The sequence below is a fragment of the Giraffa tippelskirchi genome, chromosome 6 (assembly GCF_054371585.1).
Source record: "Giraffa tippelskirchi isolate mGirTip1 chromosome 6, T2T-mGirTip1v1.2.pri, whole genome shotgun sequence".
In the NCBI taxonomy this organism is placed as follows: Eukaryota; Metazoa; Chordata; class Mammalia; order Artiodactyla; family Giraffidae; genus Giraffa; species Giraffa tippelskirchi.
The window spans coordinates 124,042,378-124,065,998 of NC_137280.1; the positions used below are offsets into that span (position 1 = coordinate 124,042,378).

The following is a 23,621-nucleotide window of genomic DNA, read 5'->3' on the forward strand; positions in this document are numbered from 1 at the left end:
CCCCCCAGCCAGCGCGGGGATGTTTTCCAATACGGCAGTATCGCAGCCCCCCCACCCCAAAGCAAGGAGGGAGTGTGGTGGGGGGGAGGCGACAGAGCGCGGTGCGTGGGGCTGGCAGGCAGCCCTCTCCCGCGAGCGAGCCGACCCTGAATTTTAAGCGATTGATCAGGAAGCGCAGGCCGTTCCCATCACTTAGAGCAGCCAAATGCGACGGCGCAGGGATTTCAAGGGGCCTTTGCGGAGGCGGTAATGAGGTCACCGTCACCGCACCAGCAGGCGGGCAAGAGGGGGCGAAGGCCTGCGGGTACACGTATGTGCGCACACGCCCGTGTACAACCACACCTGTGTACACGTGACCCCTGGGGCCCCAGCACTGACCAGGAGAACTCGGCATTTGGATGTGAGCCATCACTGTTCCCCGACCGCCATCCCCCACCCCCTAGCTCTGTCTTGTGACCTCGCTAGAACTCAGCCCCTGTCCCAACAATGATCACCTTAGCTTCAGCACAGGAACCCCAAGCTTATCCCCTCCCCCCCATGTGCCTGAAATACAAATGTTTGGGCACTTGCAAGGACACATGTACCCTGGGCCTGGGTGATCACACAGGTGTGCACATTTCGATTACACACTTGACCTCAGTGCTCATGCATCCTACACTCCCAACCTCCCTCCCCAAACAACCCCACCACAAACATGCATACAGGAGCTCCACCGTTCTCAGCCCAGCAGCAAGGAACAGAGAGCCTAACAGAGGTCCTCCACACCCGCTTCCCCAGGAAGCACACACATGTGCACACTGCCTCCCAAGACTCTGAGCTTGGCGCTGTGTCCGTGAGGTGGGCGCCTCCACTGCCCTCCAGGCAGCGCGGGTGCAGACCTCAAAGAGAACAAAGGCCGAGCGGATGCAGGGAGGGGGGCGCTGAGCCCCCGGCCTCATCCTCCTTGGCGATGCTCGTCTGTCTCGGCTCCACGGCCACCGCATCGAGCGGCTCTGATTGCCGAGTAAATCACAGCGATGATCTGAATAATTATCGTCTCCTGAACAGCGGAAAAAAAAAAACAGGGGAATAAATAAACAGAGGAGAGAGCAGCCACCTGATTTCTCGCAGCCCTGGGCAGGGGGGAATACATTGGGGTGGGTGTCAGTGGTCTCCTGAAGATCCTAAGGACTTTTTTGGGATGCAAGGCAGGTGGGGGTGGGGTAGGCCTCAGGGCAGAAAGTCCTTCCAAAGAGGGTATAATGATGATCTGATCCCCTTTCTTCATTCATCTCCCCAGGTTAAGTCATGCCAGTTCCCATACCCATTCCACCCCAGCAGATCTGTCTCTGCCTCACACAATCAAGCCCACCTGTCCTGTAGAACTCCCTCCTGTCTCCAGTCCCAGTTCGTTGTTCAAGCCCATCTGCCCCCAAGGATGCCCTCTCCTTTCTGCTCCAGCTTTGACTGACTCTCCCATCTCTGAAGGATGAACCCCAGGCTACTTCCTCTGGGAGGTTCTTCTGGATTGTCCAGCCTTCCAGGATCCTCCCCTCCCAAGGGTTCAGCGTCTGCTTCTACATAGCCTGACTGATTTGGGAATGTTCACCTGGTCTCCTCAGCTGGATGGAGAACTTTGGTGGGAAAGCTATGTTCTAAACAAAATAACGATTATTACAATAATAGCAGTTCTTACCCCATCCTGAGCATCACTGATGTACAGGCCTCATGCTAAAACATCCTTTCACATGGATCCTCCCCAGAATCCTGTGTGGGAAGTAATAGTCCAATGTTACTAATGGGGAAACTGAAGCTTAGCAAAAGTGAAGCTTGGCCCTGGCCTTTCCTCCAGGATTAAAGTGCTTCTGGATCCTTTCTGGAGTCATCCCTCCCCACCTCATCCTACAGGTTGGAGGAGCTGCTGTTCCTCTCCAGGTCTCAGCCCATTCCTGCTCTTTCCACCTCCCCCACCTTTGTTTTCCTATCCTCAGGAGGGGTGCCATCCATGCTTTTTGACCCTCAGCCCCCTAAAGGGCATGACCCTTCCCCACAGCCCCAGCATCAAAGGAGGGGCAGCTCAGTCCCTTGCTTCTGCTGCCTGAAATGGTTCCAGATGTGGGGCCTGCACGAGCCTGCACAAGACTCCGGTGAGTGTGCAGCACTTGGTGAATTTCCTCCTGGAGGCTGCCCTGAGGGAGACCCATCTACCTTCCACTCTTGGCACCTGGTCAGTAAATGGGAGCAGAGCATGGTTCATGGAGGGGGTCTCCCCGGAGGCTGAGGGAGGAGGACCCCTTATGGAGCCTGGTTGTCCAGGAAGATTCCACATGCCTGTCTTGGAGCAACTAAGCCCGTGTGCCACAACTACTGAGCCCTCTGGAGTCTGGTTGTCTGGGGCAGAAGAGAAACCGAACCCATTGTGAGTTTGCATTCTACCCTTCATGGAGGGCAGGCTGTCGGATCTGGGGCCTAGGTTCTCCAGGCCAGGGAGGCCCAGGACTTAGCATTTCAGATCCCCTTCCTACTTCCACAGAGAAATGCTATTGTGGATCGGGCAAACTGAGTCAGGGGTCCCAAACTGACTCCTGGGTAATGGTATTTGTGAAGAGCTCTCCCATGGGGGTTCTGATTCAGGGCCTCAAGTGTTTCTGGGGTCATGGGTGGACCCCAAAGATTTTGTCTGTGGCGTGGGTAAAAAAGGGACAGGTGGTTTTTGTCTAGAGACACATCGAGGTAGTCCCGCCTCTGGATGTGGAGGAAGATGAGGCTGGGCCAGCCTGGCTCTGGGAAACCCTCACTCCCTTCTCATCAGGCCCATGCATGTAACAGTCATAAACATTCACACCCAGGTACACATGGACACGAAGGCATTCACACTAACATCCACACACAGGGGGACACACAGCACCTCTAGGTATAAACAAGTACATACAGACACACTTCATGACAAACACACAGGATATGCCAGCATATTGCGCACACAAGAATCCCCAGGCCCCTGTGCTTACCCCCACACACATGCATATGGAGAACAGACAGGTACATACAGACACGTGCACAAAGACACGCAAGCACGTTCGCACAGGCACACACATAGGCACACACCAGATCACTGGCCCCCACCCCCCACAGGGAGCTGGCTGCCCGCCAAGTGCAGTGCTTTCTGCTGGGTGTGCACAACCTTTCACAGGCTCTAATTGAGTCGAGGGTGATTTATAACTCGGCAGCGCCCCTGCCTGAGTGGGCTGCCCCCTCCTATTGCAGCCCTGGCCAGAGCCTTCCCCCACTTCTGCCCCAGAGTCCTCACAGCGGGGTCACACACACAGGTCCCTAAGATGGAGAAGAAAGGACCTCTCCCTCCTTGCCACCAGCTCCTCTCTTCATTCTTGCCTTTCTCCAGGGCCAGACTTTGGGTACTGAGAGTTTTTGCCTCAACCCACTCACCACCAGCAAACCCAGCACTGCACAGTTCAGCCTCCCAGAGACCAGTCACAGCCTTTCTAACCTGCCCTGTCTAGGGACAGACAGGACTTGGACTGCACATCTCATGTGCCTCCTTTCTCTGCAGCGAGAGAAACTGAATTTAGACACGAGAAGGGACTTTCTCTGTGTGTTTGGGCTAGGGGGTGGGTTCTGGTCAACAGGGGCTGGGAGAGCCTGGGTTTAGGGTGGTGGGAGAAGGGGAGGTCACTGGGAATCTCGTTTCCTGCCCCTCCACCCTTTGGGGTAACTGAGCTGACTGTGACCCTCCCTCCCAGCCGTCCCCATGACCTGTGTGCCTTGGTCTGTGATTAATCGCGTTAATTAGGCTGGAGGTTTGGCTAATAGAGTCCCCTTGTCCACATAAGACGGAGCTGCAGTGAGGGCCTTTGTCCTGGTGTGTGCGGGGAGTATGCACCCTGACCCCTCACCTCTGATCCCAACGTGGACTAACAGCCTCAGCCATGGTCTATGAGCTCAGCCTGAGGGCAATTTCATCCTCCCGGTGGCCTCCTGTGTTAGACGCTGATGCTGTTAACCCATTGGACAGTGAAGGCAACCCAGGTTCAGAGAGGCCAAGTCATTGACCAAGTTATACACTTGGTTCATGGTGGGAACTGGCATTTGAAATCAGACAGAGCAAAGCAAGCCTAACCCAGACTCTGGCCTCACCATGGAGTCCCATCTGGCCCCCAGATCCCCCGGTGCTCAGGGTGCTGTGTTTTTTTTCTTTTTGGGAGCAGGAGAGGCTCCTTGGAGGGGCTAGCCCTCTCCATTCCCAAGACTGGGACTTAGGGACTCAGATAAGAGGGACCTTCCTGTCAGAAGGTATGTGTGTGTGTGTTGGAGAGAGGCGCCCTGGAGTGTCTGGGCTGCCCCTAAGGGAGCCCACATGGAAATGGCAGCCAACATTCAGTACCTGCTTATTGCCTATTGACTCACATAATCCCCTGGGAGAGAAGTTGAACCCTATTTCAGAGATAAAAACAACTGATACACTGACATTTTAAAACCCATCTCCCCCAGCTTCATGGACTCAATGCAGCTGCACCCCCAGTCGTTCCCCCACTGCCATGTTCTTTGTCCTCTGTGGCCCAGGGACCCCACTTCATCTCTGCTGTGACCTTGGCCCTCCAGAATTTGCTTGAATGCACTTGAGCCCATGTGAGTGAGGGTGTGAAGTGGGTGGCCTTGAGGGCATGGGGTGTGTCTCAGAGACTGCTGAGGTGCAGATTTGCGTGTGGATGCATGTGTCAGTGTGTGTGCTTTTGTGACCCAGGCCTGTTTATGTGTGGGGGTATCTTTGGGAGTTGGCGTGGGTTTGTGTTTGTCTATAGATCTCAGTATGTATTAATTTACCTGTCTCTCTGCATGGCCTGTGTGGTGTGTTTGTCAGTATCTGTGTTTTCTCCGCATTTGTCTCAGTGTGTGTGTGTCTCTTTCCTGTCTTCTGGGTGTGTCTCTAGGTGAGCATTTCTTCATGCCCTGCTGCGCGCGCGCGTGCGTGCGTGCGTGCGTGTGTGTGTGTGTGTGCGTGTGTGCGTCCATGTAGCCCTGTGTCTGTTTCTGCAAGTGACTTTAGGTGTGAGAGTGTGTGTGATGGTGTGTCCCTCTGCGTGTCAGGGTCAGTGTGTGTGACTGTGGGTGAGACTGTCTGGAGTGTACCCGCGTGCCTGTGAGACGCCGTGTGTGCGTGTCCCTGAATGGTGCTGTCTGTGACCCTGTTTCAGGGCTGCGACTACGGTGGGCACCACATTTCTCAGTAATCAGGAAAATTCTTTCCGTGTAGTCTTTTTTCAAAAATCGCAATTAATGCAAAAACGGCACGGTGGACAAATATAAAAATAGTAAAGGCAGGATGAGGCTGTGCGCGCGTCTGCGTGACTGTGTGTGTCCTCCCTCCCGCGCCCGCCAGGTGAGCCCACCCCCCTCCAGTCACGCTGCGCTGGGCTGAGCCGCGGTAATTTCCGAGTCTGCGGCGGCTTTGTGTGCACCGGCCGCTGTCTTGGGGGCGGGGATGGAAGGGAGGGTTATTTCTCCCCCCTCTTCCTTTTTATTGGGTCATTAACAACGGCCCGGACTGCCGCTGCGCCCCCGCCCCCCCCCTTTCATGTCTGCCGCGCCTCCCGCCATTATCTCCCTCCGCCGCGCGGCGTAATTCGATGCCAATCAGGTTTGGGGCGCTGAGGCAGCCGGATCAAAGACGGGGCTGCGGCGCTGGAGGGAGTTGGGTGGGGGAACGGCTTATGTCCCCCCCGCAAGCTCCGAGGTCGGGGCACCCACCGTGTGTCCGGCGCAAGTGCCCAGGGTCAGACTGGAAAGCCCCGCGGACCCGGGAGGGGGGGTTTGGAAAACCACTTGGGGGGACGATGTGGTCCGCGGCACCGGGGCCCTTGGTGGGCTAGAGCTCAGAGGTGGTTCCTTGAAGGGGGTGGGGGTTGAGGGGGCTAGCCTTTACGCGGAGCCTTGAAAGATTTTGGTAACAAAAGTGGAGCTAGCTGAGAGATGGCGTTCTAGGTAGAGGGACTCGCCGGGGCAGAGGCTGGGAGGCAGGGGATCAGCAGTGTTCGGGGAACAGAGAAGAAGCTGCAGATTGTTCTCAGTGGGTGTTTGTGCGGGATCCCGCAGCACGGAGCAGTGGAGGGTTCTTGGGAGGAGCAGAGTCTCAGCTGGCCTTCAGGACAATTCATCTGACGGTGTCCCCTGCCTGCTGGAAGCCCTGCTGACTCAGTTTCCTCCTTTGGGAACTGGGGACCCTATCAGCTCCCTCCACCTCCTCCACAAGACATTAGTAAGAGAGTGAACATTGATAAAACAAGCAAAGACAGCACAGTTCACATTTATTGAGCCCTTACTCTTTCCCAGGCTAGGTCCCTGCCTTGTTTCATCCTCACAACAGCCCTACACGGTTGAAACGCATTTTATAGATGAGCAGATAGAGGCACAGAGAGGTAAAGTGACCTGCCCAAGAATACACAGCGGGTGAGGGCTGTGGTTGGGATTTAAACCAGGCTTCCAGACCCAGAGCGCACGGAAAGAGGCTCCTCCCCTGGGAGAGTCCCTGCCCCAGCTCTCTCCCAGGCCACCTGGGCCTTGGGGAAGGACGGGGTAAAGGTTGGAAGCTCTTTGAGTGGGGCGTTGATTCCACAGAGCAGGCTGAGTGGGGAGTGGGACCAGTATCATCCTCCCCAGACTCACAGCCACCTCTGTTGCTTACAACCCTTGGCCTTAGATACCTCAAGGCTACCTCCACCAAGTCTGCTTCTGTAAAATGGGGTTAAGCACGTTTCTTTGGCTTGTCTCTGAGGAGTCAGTGAGTGAATGCAGCAAAGGGATTTTGAAAGTAAGATGTAATAGAAATGGTAGTTTTTATTATTTTTGCCATCAGCCAAAGACTAGTGAAGGCGGGGTGGGGTTGTCTGCAGGACAGTCCCAGCAGGGGATGGAAAGCCTCCTTCTCCCCAAAGAAAATGCCAGTGTTTAGTCCCAGTGATTTTGAGGAGAGCTGTTTCCCTACCCCCACTCCTGAGAAGGAGAGAAATAGATTTTCTCTCCCAGATAGTGCTGGGTCTTCACAACTCTAAATATCTCAGACCAGAGAATGTTCTGAGCAAACCACGGTATACATAATACATGTTTCTGTCCTCAACTACAAACAGGCCTCTGGACCTTGAGGGCACCAGCCTGCAAGGGTCCCCGCCTCTGTTCTTTACCCCTAACATTCAGGTCTGGGTTCTAGTAAGCACTGGTTGGGGAGAGTGGGGAGTAGAGGCCCCTGAGCCCTTGGCGCCTTCCAGATGGTTTCCTGAGTACTTCCTTGGGCTGGGTCTGTGCTGGCACTGAGGAGATAGATATAGGAGGCCCACAGAGAGTGCCCATCCTGGTGGGGGTGGCCAGTGAGAGCACAGTCCTGCACAAGGGGCTCTGTGCTCACATGGGCCAGGCTGCTAGTGGGCCTGGGGGACACCCTCTGTGCTTGGAGGGACAAATAAGTTGGATTGAGAAGAATGAAGTTTACCAGATGAGGGCTGGGGGCAGGAAGCACACTGCAGAAACATGCAAAGCCTGGAGGCTTGAAAGAGTAGTGCACAGTGAATGTCTCTGGAGATGGGGAGGATGAGTGGGGTGCTGGACTGGAGAGGGCTGCTGGACTCGGAAAGAGGGGAGCCTGAAGGAGCTTGGAGGGGAGGGTGCTAGGGACCCAGGGCAGCAATGCAGCGGCAAATCACCGTACCTCAGCCTTCTCATCTGTACTATGGGCACAAGACACACACACACACCCCCCCCCCGCCGCCCCACTCTGTTCCAGCCAGGCAGGCCTACACGGAAGGTAAACAGAGGAGGGGAGGCACTTGTGCTTTCACAGCCCCTTCCACTCAGGGAACTAAGTCATGTGCAGAGGCTGGGGTGAGGAGGCAGAGATGTGGCGCTCTGTGCCCACTGTTCTCTGTGCACAGGGAGACAGCTCCTGAGCCCCTCCTCCCAGATCCAGTGGTCATGGTTTGCAGCCCCAGGTGATGTGAGCCTGTGGTTCTGGCAGCGGCTGCCACTGGGGAAATGGGATCTTGGTTCTAGCTTTCAACTCAGGAAAGCTGCTCTCCGCTGGGGGGCTCTGCAGGGCCCGACCTCAGGCCTGACCAGGTTCTCTTTTGCCGTCTGTTGGTTCTACATCTCTTTCTTTCCCACAGAAGGTCCGTTGGCCCCCCCTCATCCCCCATCCCTCCCCAGGAGTCCCTGCCTGACCCAAGCTGGGTGCCCATGTGCATTGGGGAAAGGGGTGCCTGCGCCGCACACTGCAGATCCCAGCCGCCTCTGGACGCTGAAAAATCCAATTTTCTTCCTAATTGTCACCGCCCGCGCTCTCTCTCCCCTCACAGCCTACTTCTGCTCGGCGGCGCCACGTTCCCCCCACGCTCCCCCTACTCCTGCCTCCTGCTGCCCACCCCACGGCGGACGCTGCCCCCCCTCGCAGTCACCCGTGTCGGGACGCACCATATATCATGTCCGCAGTCGGGAGGGGCTTCGGGAGCGGACAGCCCCCGCCCTGGGCTCCCTGACGAAATCGTCCTTTTCTGCGGCGGATGACAGGTTGTGGGAACAACAGCTTGAATTACGGAAAGAAGTTTCCCCACTGAGTTAATCTGCAGTGGCTGGAGGTGACCTTCTGGAGACGGCGATTAATCACGGGCCATGGCGGGCGCCGCGCCACGCCGGGCCCTTTGGGGGAATACTAATTCCACTACAAGATAAATCATAATTTGACAATAATCATCTGCCCTAATCACTCCAATTCTTCCGTTTAATTATTTGTATACATCGTGTTTCTTCATGGAGGACCCTGTGTGCCCATAGGTGGGGAAGAAATAGCCACCTGGGCTCAGACCCCCGTCTGGGTCCCTCAGCCTCTGGGTGCTGTGGCTGTGCCTGGGGAGGCCCGACTCAGAACTGCTTGGGGGTACACTGGGGCTCAGAGTCTCGAGATGGCCTGACTGGGGAAAACTGAGAGAGGCCAGGCCTGGCCCAAGGTTCCACGTCAAGCGTGGGGTGACTCAGGCTGAAAAGACTAAAGCCTGTGATAGTCCCAGGGGCACCCACTACACCACTTTGCTGAAGAACTGGTCCTGAGAGCCTCCCCTCCATTGTCCAGTGACCTCTCCCCCCAGTCTCCTGGGTGCCTGGCCCCACTCCCCATCTGCCGGCATGCACAGAGTTGCTGGCTGCTTCCACTCTCCTCCTCTGAGCCCTGGGCCTGGCTGTCCACTCAGGACGTGAGGATCAGGGCTTATGGGCCTCTGAGCAGACATGGCCTGCCCCTGCCTACCAGGTGTCCTGTGACTGCTGACAGGTGACAGGACCTCTCTGAGCCTGTCGCCTTTACCTATAAATTGGGTAAGGCTCCCTCCCTTCCAGGGTGGTAGAGACCTGGCCTGGAGCCAGATACAGGGTGCTTATAGATAGATACCTCCCACTGCTACTTCTTGTTCTGCAGGGCCCAACTACCAGGGTGCTGCGTTTTCTACCTTCACCCTCTCCCAAATCTGGCCTTTGGTGCCCCAGAGCTCAGCCCCTGGTGGGGCTGCAAGGAGAGTTCCAGGGGTCTGGCTCTTCCCCCGGTCCTGTCTCCCTTGGAGGAACTGGCTAGGCTGCCACCAATGCTGTTCCCTGAAGCGGGAATCAGAATGATGCAGGGTCTTTCTTCTTCCAGGCCAGCTCCCACCATGGGCCCATGGTTGGGGGTGGTGGTAAAGAAGGGGTCCAGTGGGGGTTGCTGGACCCAGCCAGGCCCCCCAGATGAGGTTTGTGTGGGAACCTTGGTGTGCCTTTGTGGCAAGTAAGAGGACACCTTCCCTAAACAAGAGCCAAAAGCCTAGGTGAATACTGATGCGGCTACCGCTGTAGAGAATGATAATAGCAATGACCATGAAAATGATAACAACAGTGAATGTTCATTCCCAATAGTGGCCTGCCTGGCCATCCTTGTCCCAAGGATGACCTATGGTAGGCTGATGGTAGAAACACAGTGCCTATTCTCAGGCTGGCCTAGGCTCAGGAAAAGATGTGGCTCCTTTGCTCAGATCTGAGAGAGGAGAAGGAAGCTGGGGAAAATACAAACCACAGTATTACTTGCCTAACATTTGTGGAACTCCTGCCACGTGCCAGGCCCTCTGCTTAATACTCTGCCTTTTTCACATCTCTGAGTCCTCACGATCATAAGTGAGGTATGATGTTAGCCCATTTTACAGATGGGGAAAGTAAATCGCAAGGTGGCCAAGTCACTTGCTCTGTGTCACCAAACTTGTGAGTACGAGGTTGGGATATGAACTCAGCCTCCACCTTTATGTCTTCCTGTCTCCCAGAAATCTTGACAAAGCCACTTCATCTGTGTTGTGGAATTTCTGGTCAGAAGATCTGGGGAAAGCTGAGTCAGTCTCTTCACCTCTCATGGTCTCAGTCTTCCCACCTATGAGAAGGGGTCTGGGGGCAGTTGTGAGAATGGGGGTGTGAAAGGGCAGCTGGTCCATGTTTCCATACTTGTAAGTCCCTTATGGGATCTGAATTCCCTCCCTTCTGCTGTAGTTTCCCTTCACTCATCCTCTGTGGACAGAGGGCTCCCTTCTTGGTCTTTGGCTAGACCTGTGCTCTTGCACTACAGCTTCTCAGTGACCCCTGCCTAGAGGAGGAGATACATGTGGGACTGGCCATGTCCATCTGATGCCATTCCCTGACAGCCCTTGGGCAGAGCAGCCATGGCTTGTGACCTATGGGGCCTGATGCTGGCTCTGTGAGATGCATTTTGTTCAGGCACCTTCTCTAAACATCCTGCTGTCCTCACTCTATCCATCTGACCTTTTGGGGCCAGTATTTCCACACACCAGGAGGGGCTCTTGAGGGTAGCCATGCAGGAGTCCCCCAAATGTAAAGACCCAAGGGGGGGTCATTTTGTCTTTCTGAGCCTCAGTTTCCTTATCTGCAGACCAGAGGTAATAATAATAAGTGCTTAATAATTGTTATTTATTGTTAGTATAAGGATCAGACTGCATGATGAGATCACAGGAGAGTTGGCCACTTGTCACTCTCTCCTGGCCTGACACCTTAGTTACCTATTTGGAGTGTTCAAGAGGGGAGGGGCAACCGCCTGCAGACAGCACTGGAGTCAGAAAAGCCCCGCTGCGGGAGTCAGGCCCCTCCCACCTGGGCTGCCTCTCTCTAGGGAGGAGGGGGGTGGGGGGCGCGGGAAGCTGGCGGGGAGGTGGTGGAGAGGTGGCAGGAGAGACGCGAGCAAAGGTTGGGAGAGATGGCCTGGGGGGAGAGCGGCTGAGTCGCTGGGGAGGGAGGGAGGGAGGCCGTCGCACTATAAATACCTCCCAGGTAACAGGACCTGTAAATGAAGGGAGGGAATTAGTCACATTCCGCGGCGCCACGGAGAGAGGACAGGGAGCAATGACCTGAATCCATGGAAGGGAAAAAATTAGGCTAACCTTGGCAGGGGGTGGTTTGGGCTGGATACTGTGCCTTGTCGGAGAGGTGCCCCAACGGGATCTGCCGGACGGGCCACGGAGGACCAGCCGTGGAGGAGGGGTAGCTTGTCCGCTCCGTGCCCCGGTGTGTGAGGGGCTCTTTTCTTCTCAAGGATTCCCTGGCTTCTCTCAGAAACTCAGACCCATTCCTCTGGGAAGTCCTTCCAGGGCTCTAGCCCTGGTCTTTCCTCATGTCACTCTGAAACATGTTCTCACTTGCTGCCCTCCTGAAGCGCTCGCTTTCCCTGAAGCCTCCACATTATTATGCATTTCCCTCCGCGGGGTCACTCCCCGGATTCCAGATTCAGGCGGAAGAATCTGCGCGGGAAGGCAAGAAGGAGGTGTCCTGCTTCCTAACTGGACCCCACTGCCGGGGGGCTGGATCCTTGTCCCTTGTGGGGTGATGAACATAGCCTTCTCCCCAATCGTCCAGCTTCATCCCACTCTGGACCAGCCCCCCTACCATGGTTGCCAGAGCAACAGTCAGTGACCCGCCCTCCCTTGCTCACACCTTCCTCCTCCTCTAGGAATGGAGTCCAGGCCCCTTGGCCTGGCATACCCGAACCCCTCAGATCAGCCTCCCAGCAGCTTTCTAACCACATCCTCGGCCCTTGCTCTCCCTCCCACCCAGCCTGCCGCCCTAAATTCACCAGGTGTTTGCTCTGGTTGTCATTTTGGCCAAGGATGCCTCCTCTTGCTCTGCCTGGTAGATCTGCGTTTTCTCCCGGGCCTCCTAGTCTAAAATTCTCCCGGCCACCTCCCCAGCTGAGTGGGGAAACACTCTATGCTGTGGAAACACTTCTGGCAGGGGTCCTGTGGGGAAGTGGTTAGGATCCATACCATGTGACCTTGGGTGAATAAGTTCTCCTTGCCTCGGTTTCCTTATCTGTAAAAAAGGGTTCTCACAGTGCTTTCCGAGGGTCGTACAGTTTGGGTGAGATGCTGCCTGAGGAGGGCTTAGCGCAGTCAGCGGGTGGCTGTTGTTGGGGTCACAGTATCGATCGCAGTGTTTCTGTCTGCTTCCTCTGTGGGCTGTGAGATGGGGAGGGAGGGGTGGCGGTGCTGCGTCCCCGTGTGACTCGTCGCAGCAGCCGCAGTGGCCATCTCGCGCCTGGCACTGAGACGGTCGGCAAATGTTTGCTGAATTAATGAGTAGGGGCTGCAGGACGGGCTTGGGCTGCAGTTCCGCCTGGGCTGCTGCAGCTGGGGCGCCTGTGTACATGTGTGAGCCGTGGGAGGACGAGTGAGGGGTATCTGTAGGTGGGGGATTCGTATCCGTGTCCCAGGGGTCTGGCGGCGCCGTGGGCAGCCTGGCGCGCCCGCTCCCTGGGGTCCCCGCCGAGCGCCTGCCTGGCTGCGGGACCCCGTTGCCAGGAGCAGTCAGGATGCGGCAGCGTCTCCATGGCAACGCGGCATCTCAAGCCGCGCGCCGCCCTCCCCCGGCGCCCCGCAGTGGGCAGGAGGCCGAGCCTGGCAGCCCCTCCCGGCCCAGCAGCCAGCAGGCTGGGCCAGGAGGCCGAAGCCTGGTGGGAGGGATTGAGGAGGGGGTTCCTTATTTTTCTAGAGATGAGAGGCTGACCTGTCTTTACTTCGCTCTCCATCTGGGGGAGGTAGACAACCTGAGGGTTCTGTCCTGAATCCATGTGCACTATTCCCCCACCTCCCCTCCTCTAGCCAGGAAATCAGGTTCTGGTCAGAACAGGAGACACTCACTGGCCAAGGGACATCTCTGATCAAAGTCCACGCTGTGAAAATGGTACAATGATCCAGGCTCTAGAGGCTGTTTAAAGGGGGGCACTGAGATACTGCTGGGGAAGTGCCATCCTGTCCGGGGTATGAGTACAAGCCCAGTGACTTCCAGTACTCACCCAGTGTCCACCAGTATCTCCACTTCTCACCAACAATGCACATATCCCCAGTACCCTGAACAAACAAACTCAGTGCTTCCCACTGTGGGCTCAGGTCCCACCCAATGTCTTTGGTACTCACCTGGTATCTTCCCAGGGTGAGTATTTTCTGGGATCCTGGCAGTAAGTCCTGCCAGTATTTCCAAGTACCCACTTGACACCTCCAGTTGGTATCCACTAGCCCCCTCTGTTTACTTAGTATTTTCAAATATCCATTCAGTCCCCGCCCCCTTCCCCCCATTTCTACCCAGAACCATGTGGTGCCTTCCTTTCAGTTTAGGCTTGGTGCCCCTTAATATCCCCCAGGGATTACCCACTGTCCCAGGTACCTGCCTAGTGGCCCCTAGTGCCCTCCTCATACCCAGCCAGTACCCTACAGTCAGTACCTTAACAGTACTCCTATTCACCCAGTGCTAACCACCACAACCCAGTAAACCCCCACTGTGCACCACCTGCACCGCTGTCTACTTATGCTAAATCTCCCTTTCCTCCTTGTCTGCGCCCCTCCCCACTCTATCCCCGCAGCCAAGCTCCTCCAGCCTGCAGTGCTGTCTGTGGCCAGGAGGGGGCGCGCGATTGGTCAGCCGAAGACCGAAGCGCGGGGCGCGGCCCGGGTAGAGGTCGAGGGGCTGAATCCCAGGCTTTTGTCTTCTGAGCCTCAGTCCGTGCCCAGGATGGGGCTGCATTTCAGGGGATTCTTCCGGGAGTGACCGCACCCCTACCCTTACCTTCTGTTAGCTGGGTCCGCCGCCGCCGTCGTGCTTATGGCTCTGGGAGGGGGCGCGTGCCCTCTGGTGGCCATGGAGCAGCACTGCTGCCTGGGCTGCTGCACGGGGACAAGGCGGTGCGTTATTTCTCTTCATCCTTCCAACATCTTAGTTTATTGGGTCTGTCCGGGTGCTGGCACGCAGAGAGTAGGCGGTTGGAGGGTTGGGGTTGTTGGCAATCCAGGCCCCTCTCTGGTGGCAAGGCAGAGGGACTGGAGCCTGGGATAAGGGAGAGCACTGGCTAGGGAGCTTGGGACTGGTGGTGGTGGGAGGGGGGTGCTGAATTGGCTAAGAAATGGATCTCTACTCAAGGATTCAGCAGTTCGAGTTTTTTTCCAGGGTGCACTGCCTGCAGAAGGACTGAGGAGTGGGTGGGCCCGGGGTAGGGTGGTAGGGTGAGGCAGCTTAATTCCAGGCCTGGCAGCTCCTGCCTGGCCCTAAACCCTTAGCCATGGGATCCCCATCGACCCACCTACTTCTGAATGAAGTCATTACTGCGTCTGCCCACCTGCCAGCCCTCAGTCCCCTGCCCACCAGCCTGGACTAGTTCCCCAGTCTTTGGCAGAACCTGGGTACCCTTTCCTTCTTCCATTTGGTGAGGTTTTCTCTCTACCGTGTATTGGGGAAATAGATGGAGTTATAGCAGGTAGGACCCAAGTTAGGGTCTAACCAAGTTGTATTCCTACAGTCTGTCCTTGATTTGGGTGACCTTAGTCTGTAGGACCATCCAGGATCAGATCTGTCATCTTGTAGCCTACTCGGGTCTGGCATCAGGACAGCACTCAGCTAGCTACCGCTCATCTGGTGTGGGAAATGGCACCCTACTCCAGTATTCTTGCTGGGGAAATCCCATGGACAGAGGAACCTGGTGGGCTCCATGGGGTCAAAAAAAGTCGGACATGACTGAGCACACACGCACACACAAGACAGAAGAGGGAAGGTTTCCCAGTGGAGGAGTTATCTAGACTGGGTGCCGAAGGATGTAAAGAGCTCCCATCAGCGCTGTTGCTAGAACCCTATAGACACACTGGAAGGGGAGGAAGTTGGTGAGAAACACAGTGCCAACCTCATTTTTTTAAAAAACATCTTGTATCTTCCAGTGCCGGCTTCCCAGGCAGCCAGTGGTAAAGAGTCTGCCTACCAAGCAGGAAATGCGGGTTCGATTCCCTGGGTCAGAAAGATTCCCTGGAGAAGGAAATGACAATGCACGCCAGCATTCTTGCCTGAGAAACCCCGTGGAGAGAGGAGCCTGGCGGGCTACAGTCTATGGGGTCATAAAGAGTCAGACACGCAAAACATGCACACACACAGCCTCTGCTCAATAGATTAGTGAGTGAGTTCCCTTAGATTTTTAGGTCCTTAGAGATGCCTTCTCCATCTTCCTCCTCCTTGTGTAGATGGGGAGACTGAGGCACCCAGCAGGTAAAGAATTATTCCAGAATCACCAAGAATGGATGGGTGGGAGGGTAGGTCCCCAGATGGCAGAGAAATAGGACGGGGAGACCACTTTCTCCCCCACAAGTCCATGAAAAGATCATCTGCATGTGGAGCAACTTCCACAGGAATGGAGGAGTGGGTGGCTGAGCAATGAAGTGATGAAGACCACTGGCCTGGTCTGGGTTTGGGCTCAGTTTTGAGACTTTCTGAAGGTGCTTGGGCACGTCATTTCTTTCTTCCTAAGCTTCAGTTTCCTCACTTATAAAATAAAGATATAAAATCTCTGTCTACTTCCCAGGATAGTTATAAGGATTAATAGGGTGATGGTGATGTTGGGGAGATAATGATCAGAGGTACTGTCAGCTGAGCGCTTTCTTTGAGCCAAGTGCTATGTCAAGTGACTCAACACGTGAGATCCTAGAGGTTAATACACTCGGTTGACAGAGGCTCTGGGCCTTCCTGAAGAGGAGCTTGGTAATGAGCAACTCACAGGCAGAGTGACGAAGCCCCTACCAGGCCTGCTGCTTTGACTTCAGGCCTCCAGGATGCGCTTCAGGGCTCTTCTGGCTGTGCTCTGGCTGGAGGCAGAGGGAGGGACAAGATGACCTTGGGCTGTCCCCCGTGCAGAGCTCCCATGTTCCCTAGGCCTGGATCAGATTTCCGGCCCCCGGGGAGGGCAGAGGGGGCTAGTTGATGGAGGAAGCATGTGTCCTGGCCTGGGCAGCTGGACCTAGGGGCCTTGCCCTGGATCCTGGGGCCTTTCCTGCAAAGGGAATATCCAAGTGCAGGAAGGAAGGAAGTGGGGAGGGGGAGGAAGGGGGGGGAGGGAGAGAAAGGATGGGACAGGCCCCAGCTGGGAGTGAGTTTTCTCTGGGACTGGCTGAGAAAAGACATCTGGCCTGGCCTGGCTGAGAGGCCGTGGGTCTGGTCACCCTGGCCGGGGCTTGGATGTGGGTGAGGAGGTGGCGGGGCTGGGGGGAGGCCAGAAAAGAGGATGAGTCCCACCCTCTGTCTCCTCATCTGTGTCACAGGTATGAGAACACCTTCTTCCTGGGCAGGATGGGGAGTAAAGAATGAAGTCTAAAATGCAGAGTGCCACAGGGGCCTCGTAGGTGCGTCATACCTGTTTGGTCCTTCCTGCCTGGCCTGGCAGCCTGACCTGTGAGACTGCATAGTCCAGATCGAGGCCTGTGAACTCGGCATTCATTCAGTAACCATTATGAAACACCTACTGTGTGAGGAGCACAGGGCCTGTGATGGCCCAGGGGAGGTGCCTGACTCAGGCCAGGAGGCAAGGGAAGGCTTCGTGGCAGAGGTGATATTCATGCCAAGACTCAAAGAATGAGTGTGAGTTTGCCAGAAGGAGGGGCCTGGTGGGGAAGAAGGGTACTAGGTGGAGGGAAAGAAGAACAGGTCCTGAGCCCAGGGTTCAGGGTGAGCAGTGCTATGGCGGCAGCAGAATGCGTGGCCAGGAGCAGAGGTAGGAGGGGAGGTGGGGCCTTGGGGCTCTGCGGTAGCACTGTGGCTTTTATCCTGAGGGCCCTGGGGAGCCACAGAAGGTTATAGGCAAGGGTGGCACAGTCAGAGTGGAATAAGGCCCAGTGGAGGGCACTCCGGGCGCCCACCCCTGTGCCCTCGTCTCTCACAGGCCCTCAGAGCAGCCAGGCTGGAGCCTCAGCGCCCCTGAGTAACTCCTCAGGTTTTCCCACCCCATTTCTTTGTCAGGGCTTCTTCCCTACCTGGAAATTATTTCTCTGGAGAAGCCAACAGCTTCCCCTGACCATGAAGACGCAGCACGGGGAGGAGGGAGCAGCCCTCAGTCCCCTTTCCTTTCCATCCTTCCTCATCGGTGAGCCAAAAGGAGAGAGAGTGTTGGAAGAATGTGTGCGAGCTGAGTGAAAGAAAGACAGCTGACTTAGTTTGTGCAGTGTTCCTGCCACTCAGGTAAGAATAAAATACACATGCACACGCAAGCTACAAAATGCAAACTGTGTAATTTCGGTGATTCTACACCTAAGTGAAATGTCCTTATATTTGCATTTAAAACTGGCATTGCACAAGGTAAAGGTGAATGGTAAAAGTCATGCTGGTGATTACAATTTTTTAATTTTCCTTTACTTAGAATGACATTAAATAGCCAATAAAAATTATCATAACAAGTTGAGAGACCACACAGGAAAGGAAAAAGCTTTATGTATATTAATATTAGGCACTTTCTCCTTGCTTTTTGGACAAGGAAGGGGCTCTGCATTTCCATTTTCTGATGGGTCCTGTTCTGGGTGAAAGACCCCCTCCACGTCTGTTTTAGGGTGGGAGATATGAGGCTGGGGACCCGGGGCTGCCTCAGCCCTGGGCAGTCCTTCTGTGGTGCAGTCAGTGTGGTGAGTGAGGCTCTTAACTCCCTGAACCCAGGGGTGCAGGCAGGAGATGGAACTGCCTCCTTTTCCATCACGTCCCTCCCAGCTGGGGGAAGACTTAGCCCTTCCTGGGGGTCCTGCTTTCTCCCAGTCAAGGGTTTGAGGCAGGGCACCGGAGGAGGTCAGCCCCCTCAGGCCCGAAGATGATGCTGTCCTTGGCCTGGGAGGACCTCTTCACTGATTATCATGCTACCCTCCAATCTGCAAGCCCCAGGGGACTCCTGGCTCCTTTCTCCTAAGACAGGGCTCCCCAAGGGCAGGACCTGCAGAGGGACCTCGGAAGCAGGCTGTTGTGAAGTTGTAGGGGACTTCTGTCTCCCCTCTCCCAGCGCCACCCCAACTGGGTGAACGAGAGAGGTGGGTTCTTTCTCCTTGGCTTGCTTTTGAGGGACAGTAAAGGGAGGAAGGTAAACCCTATGGCAGAGATCAGCCAGCAACCTGGCTTCTACAGAGGGAGCGGGGGGTGGAGTGCAGTGGGGTGGGGAGGAAGGAGCCTCCTCACACTGGGTTTCTGAGAGCAGGTTGTCTGGGGTAGTTGAGACTCCCTTTCCACTGTTTGCCTCCTGTTCTCGTCTCACAAACTCGCCCAAGCTCTCTGACCCTACTTCCTCCTTGATATCTCAGGATAATGACTGCACTTGCCCCCAAGGACTGCTGTGAACATTATCTGAGCTAACGCACAAAGAGCATTTAGTGTGAAGCTTGGCACTTAGAAGCCACCACTCACAGAAGCTCATGTGTTGTGGAAAAGGAGGTTGGTGACTTGGTGAGACCTCCCTCCTCTGCCACCAAGAATGCCCTCCATCCCCTTTCCCTCCTGAGTCCGCCTCCTTTCCTCTTTACCCTGCCTCCCCTCCTCCTCTCTCTGCTGTTCCTCTAGCTTAGGAGGCTTGTGCTCACCTCAGGGCCTTTGCACTTGCCCCTCCCTCTCTCTGCAGCTCTGATCTCTCAGATGCTTGAAGACTGACTCTCATTTCTTGGGTCCCACATAAATGTCCCCTCCTCCGGATGGTGTGCCTGACTGTGCTAGCTGCTGCCTTCCTGGTGAAGCCGCTCTTACATTTCACTTGATAGGTGATAATTTTGTTTACTTGTTTATTCAGCATCTTTCTTCCTCCCTCTGCCAGGCGGTGAGCCTCAGGTAGGTGGGCGCCTTGTCTCTCATGTTCCCCAAGTCCTCAGTGACTGGCAACACATAATAGATGCACCACAAAGACAGAGCCCTGCTTTTCTGGAGTTCACAATTTAATGAGTGAGGTAGGATTAAACGAGCAAATATTTTGATACATATTTTTATTTATTATTTTTCATGGTGGTAAGATATATATATATCTCCATATATATATATCTCTCCATATATATATATATCTTCATATATATATATATGTATCTCCATATATATATATATATCTCCATATATATATATATATATCATGCTTGTAACCATTTTTAAGTATATAGTTCAGTGGCATTGAGTCTTTTCACATTGTTTTGTAACCATCACCACCATCTATCTCCAGAACTCTTCATTCTTCAAAATTGAAACTCTGTATCCATTAAACAACTCCCCATTCCTTGCACCCTCTCCAGCCCTGGCAACCACCATTTTCCTTTTTGTCCCCAAGAATTTGCCTACTCTACATAGCTCAAATAAGTGGAATCACGCACTATTTGTCTTCTTGTGAGTGGCTTATTTTGCTTAGCATAATGTCCTCAAGATTCATCCGTTTTGTAGCAGGTGTCAGAATTCCCTCCATTTTTATGGCTGAATAATATTCTGTTGCTTGTATATATTGCCCTTTGTTTATCCATTCTTCTGTCGATGAACACTTGGATTGCTTCCACCGCTTGGCCGTTGTAAATAATGGTGCTGTAAACATGGGTGTACACATATCTTTCCAAGACCCTGCTTTCAGTTCTTCCGTGTATATACTCAGAGGTGGAATGATAGGATCATATGTTACTTCTATTTTTAATTTTTTGGGGAACCATCATATTATTTATTACCTTGGTGGCTGCACCCTTTTACATTCCCATTAACAATGCAAAACGGTTCCAAATTTCTCCATATCTTCACCAACACTTGTTATATTCTGCTTAATTTTTTTTAGTAGTCATCCTAATGAGTGTGAGGTGGTATCTCAGTGTGGCTTTGATTTGCATTTCTCTAATGATTAGGATACACATTTTGAAAGAATGTTTGGAGAGAATGGAGGGTAGGGAGCCTTTTAGGTCTGGTGGTCTGGACGAAGGTGGTATTTCAATTGAGGCAGAAGGGAAGGAGGCAGCCAGTGGAGGATCTGGGGGAAAAATATTTGGGGGAGAGAAAACAGTAAGTGAATGGGCTTGACGTGTGAGTGAGTGCTGTATGTTTTTGCTGGAGATACAGTGAGTAATGGGCAGGCGGATGGAGGTGGGAGATGTCGTCTGAGGGGTAGACTAGGTTACCCAGGACTTTTAGGCCAGGGAAAGGAGTTTGTATTTGCAATTTACAGCAAGCACTGGTTTCCTTAGATTGTGGGCAGGAGGTGGGGGGGCCAAGGGGAAACACAGGGGACAGAGGGGTGGATGGATAGAAAAAGGGGCTGATTGGGTGGTGATGTCATTGTGTGTGAGTGGGACAGCGTGTGCATACAGGGCTGGTGTGTGCCTGTGTGTGTGTGTACGTGTGGCAGCCTGAGCCATGTGGGCATTTACGTGCAGATGTGTGTGTGTGTGTGTGTGTGTGTGTGTGTACATCTCCAGAGGCCCTGAATCATTACTGATCTTCTTTCTCAAGAAGGTGCTGTGTCCCCCTACCTCCTGACCACAATGACAGCCCCAGTCAGCAGGGCGCAGTGTTGCTTCCTGGGCTCCTCCCACTGGCCTGGAACCAGCAAGAAGGATCCAGAGCCATACCTAGGGGTCGAGGCTGGCCTCTGTGTATGATTAGGCTTTGAAGGTTGGGAGACAAGAGTCTTGTCTTCCTGAGACCAGCAAGGCCAAGAGACCCCGGGCCGTACCCTGGGTTAGCCGGGCAGGCTGCTGCAGTACGGAGAATGGCCACACGAGGGAAGCCGAGGACGCGGAGCGGAGGCGAGGAGGCGACGGGAGTGAGGGGTGACCCTGGAACGGTGTGTGCAGAGGGTCCAGAGGCGCGCACAGGGTTGGGGAGAACCTCCGCGGGGCTCTGCGGCTTGTTTCTGCTTCCGAGTGACTGTGTGAGTAATTAAAGGCAGCCATGAGCTCCTCGCCATCCCAGTGGCTTTCATTTCATCCTCAGCAACAAACTCTCAGGCCCAGAGAAGTGGAGCCACTTGCCCAAGGTCACTCAGCAGGGCATTCAGACCAGGCTGGCCTGACTTCGCAGCCTGTGCTGTAACCACTGCATACCCTGAATACGTTCACGGGCAGATGAGTGCTGGTTTGTTGATGTCTCTTGGCCTTACCTGACCCCAACATTCCCTGTCTCAGTGAGCACACACCCTCTTGGTCAGGGCCTGGATAGCCTGGGGAGGGAGACTTGGACTTGAAGGCCCTCCTAGAGGCATCTGGGAAGGAGGGGTTCACGGGCCCTGGGATGAGCTCAGGTGTATGCCGCCATCACCATGGGGGAAACAACGTGTAATAACATCAGTTCCCTTTCTGACCTTCTCCTTGGCTGAGGGCTGGGGGAGCAGTGGGGATGGGGGCTGATAATGAGGAGCTGAGTCCCTAGCCTGCCTCTGAAACCCTTGCCCCCTTGGTTGAATCTCACCCAAGCATCAGGCCCAAGTCCCAAGGGCTGTAGGCTGGCAAACAACCAGGGTCTTCAAGAAAACCCGCCAGTGACCTCTCCCTGCATCTAAGTTTGTGACTGAAGCCGTTTGGCCATCCTTGGAGAAAAAAATATGGATGGTTTTAACTGAGACCATTGAACAGAAGGGAAGACTGAGGCCCAGAGAAAAACAGGGAGTCATTGAGGGTCATGCAGTAAGGCAGCAGCTGAGGCCCTGTGTGTTTTTATCTGGAAAGGGCTAGAGGACCCCAGACAGGGGAATCAGTAAGATATATACCCCCAAAGTGGAGATTGAGGGGCCACAATGACAGTGATCTGGCCTCCTCCTCCAGAAAGTCCTCCCTGACCATCTCCTCTGCCACCAGTGTTAGAAATGGCCTCAGAGCTCCCCTGACACTTTGTTTGGACAGGGAGGCTTAGAACACCCTCGGAGTTGCTTTAAGGGACCTCAGAGTCCCTTAGTCCATTCTCTTAGTCAGCCTAGAAATCTCTTCTCTAACTCTTCTGACAGGTGCCCATCTTGCTTGCACACCTCATGTGACAGGAAGCTCGCTGCCTTAAAAGGCAGCCTGTCCCATTGTAGGATAGCTCCTTCTACTGAATCCACACGGGCCTTATTGTGCTGTCTCCCGGTGGGAACTAGCTCACCCTGTGGATCACGGGACAGGTGCACTCAGGCCCCAACTGGCAGCAGAGAGTTCTGTGTCCTCCCACCTCTATGCCAGCCTTCTCTCCAGCTTAGGTGATCCCGCTTCCCCATAAAAACCTTTCCAGCCCTTCATCTTCTGAGCAGCTCTCCACTGGGTTACTCTGGGTGGGAGTGGCTCCTTCTGTGGTGACTACTTCTTTCTCAGTTCACAATAAAATATGTGTTTGTTGTAGGGAAATTGGAAAATACACAAAAAGAAAAACACCCTCAATCCTGTCACCCAGAGGCAACCCCCTTTAGCTCCTTAGGAATTTCCTTCTCGACTGACGCCAGTGCACATGTTCATGAAGTTGGAGGTCAAAGCTGGTGGCAGGAGGCCTTTTAGGGCAGAAACGCAGGTTTGTTCAACTTAACACCTTGACGGGTCATTTGGTTGTGAAGACAGTTCTGCTCTGGAAGATTGAGGGAAGGAACAAAGAGACGGAAAAGATCCTGATAGTAAAGAAAGAAGACTTTTTAGTTTCCAGGGGCCATGCTTGAGATGTAGGAGAGTGTTTCTGGAGCTCTGTCCCCAACCACCATTTGCTCCATCACCTTCCTCCTCCCCGAGCCTGGGGCAGGCAGCATGGAAGCGGGGCAAACCCGGGTTCCACTGGCAGCAGCCCCCTTTAGAGTAGGGGAGGGAATGAAGGCTGCAATCGTGACCCCCTGGGGAAAGCCTCCCACAAGATCCAGTCATGCATGAACACTCCCTTTGCCCAAGTCAGGTTGTGAGTCCGGCAGGTGGCACTGGAGTGTGAAGGAATTAGGGAGTTCCCAAGTGGTTGGAGAAGGAAATGGCAACCCACTCCAGTATTCTTGCCTGGAGAATCCCAGGGACGGTGGAGCCTGGTGGGCTGCCATCTATGGGGTCGCACGGAGTCGGACACGACTGAAGCGACTTAGCAGCAGCAGCAGCAGCAAGTGGTAGGGCAGGAGGTAAGATACAGATGGAAATGGAGAATTTCCTGGAAATAGGGAAACAGAGCCAGCTGTGATGAGAAATTAAAACTCCCCAAGAATGCCAGGGATTGGGATGACGCATGGAGTATCCTGTGTCATGGGCTGGAACCTTTAGTGAGGGGAAGGGTAAATGCTAGAAAACTGCTTTTCCTTCCCAACTAGTATATACATAGAGAGCATGCCTTTCCACTTCAGCAAATGTTTGTGA

At 54.4% G+C, this 23,621-nt stretch overlaps 1 long non-coding RNA gene across 1 annotated transcript; it reads right to left on the reverse strand.

Moving 5' to 3' along the window:
• Positions 1-700: 700 nt before the first annotated feature.
• Positions 701-12,860, reverse strand: LOC145510243 (uncharacterized). Its single transcript, XR_014056900.1, has 4 exons — positions 12,318-12,860; positions 11,439-11,795; positions 1,676-1,746; positions 701-1,039 (listed from the first exon to the last, which is right to left on the reverse strand). It is a non-coding gene; the product is annotated as an uncharacterized LOC145510243 (long non-coding RNA).
• Between the last annotated feature and the right edge of the window lie 10,761 nt (positions 12,861-23,621).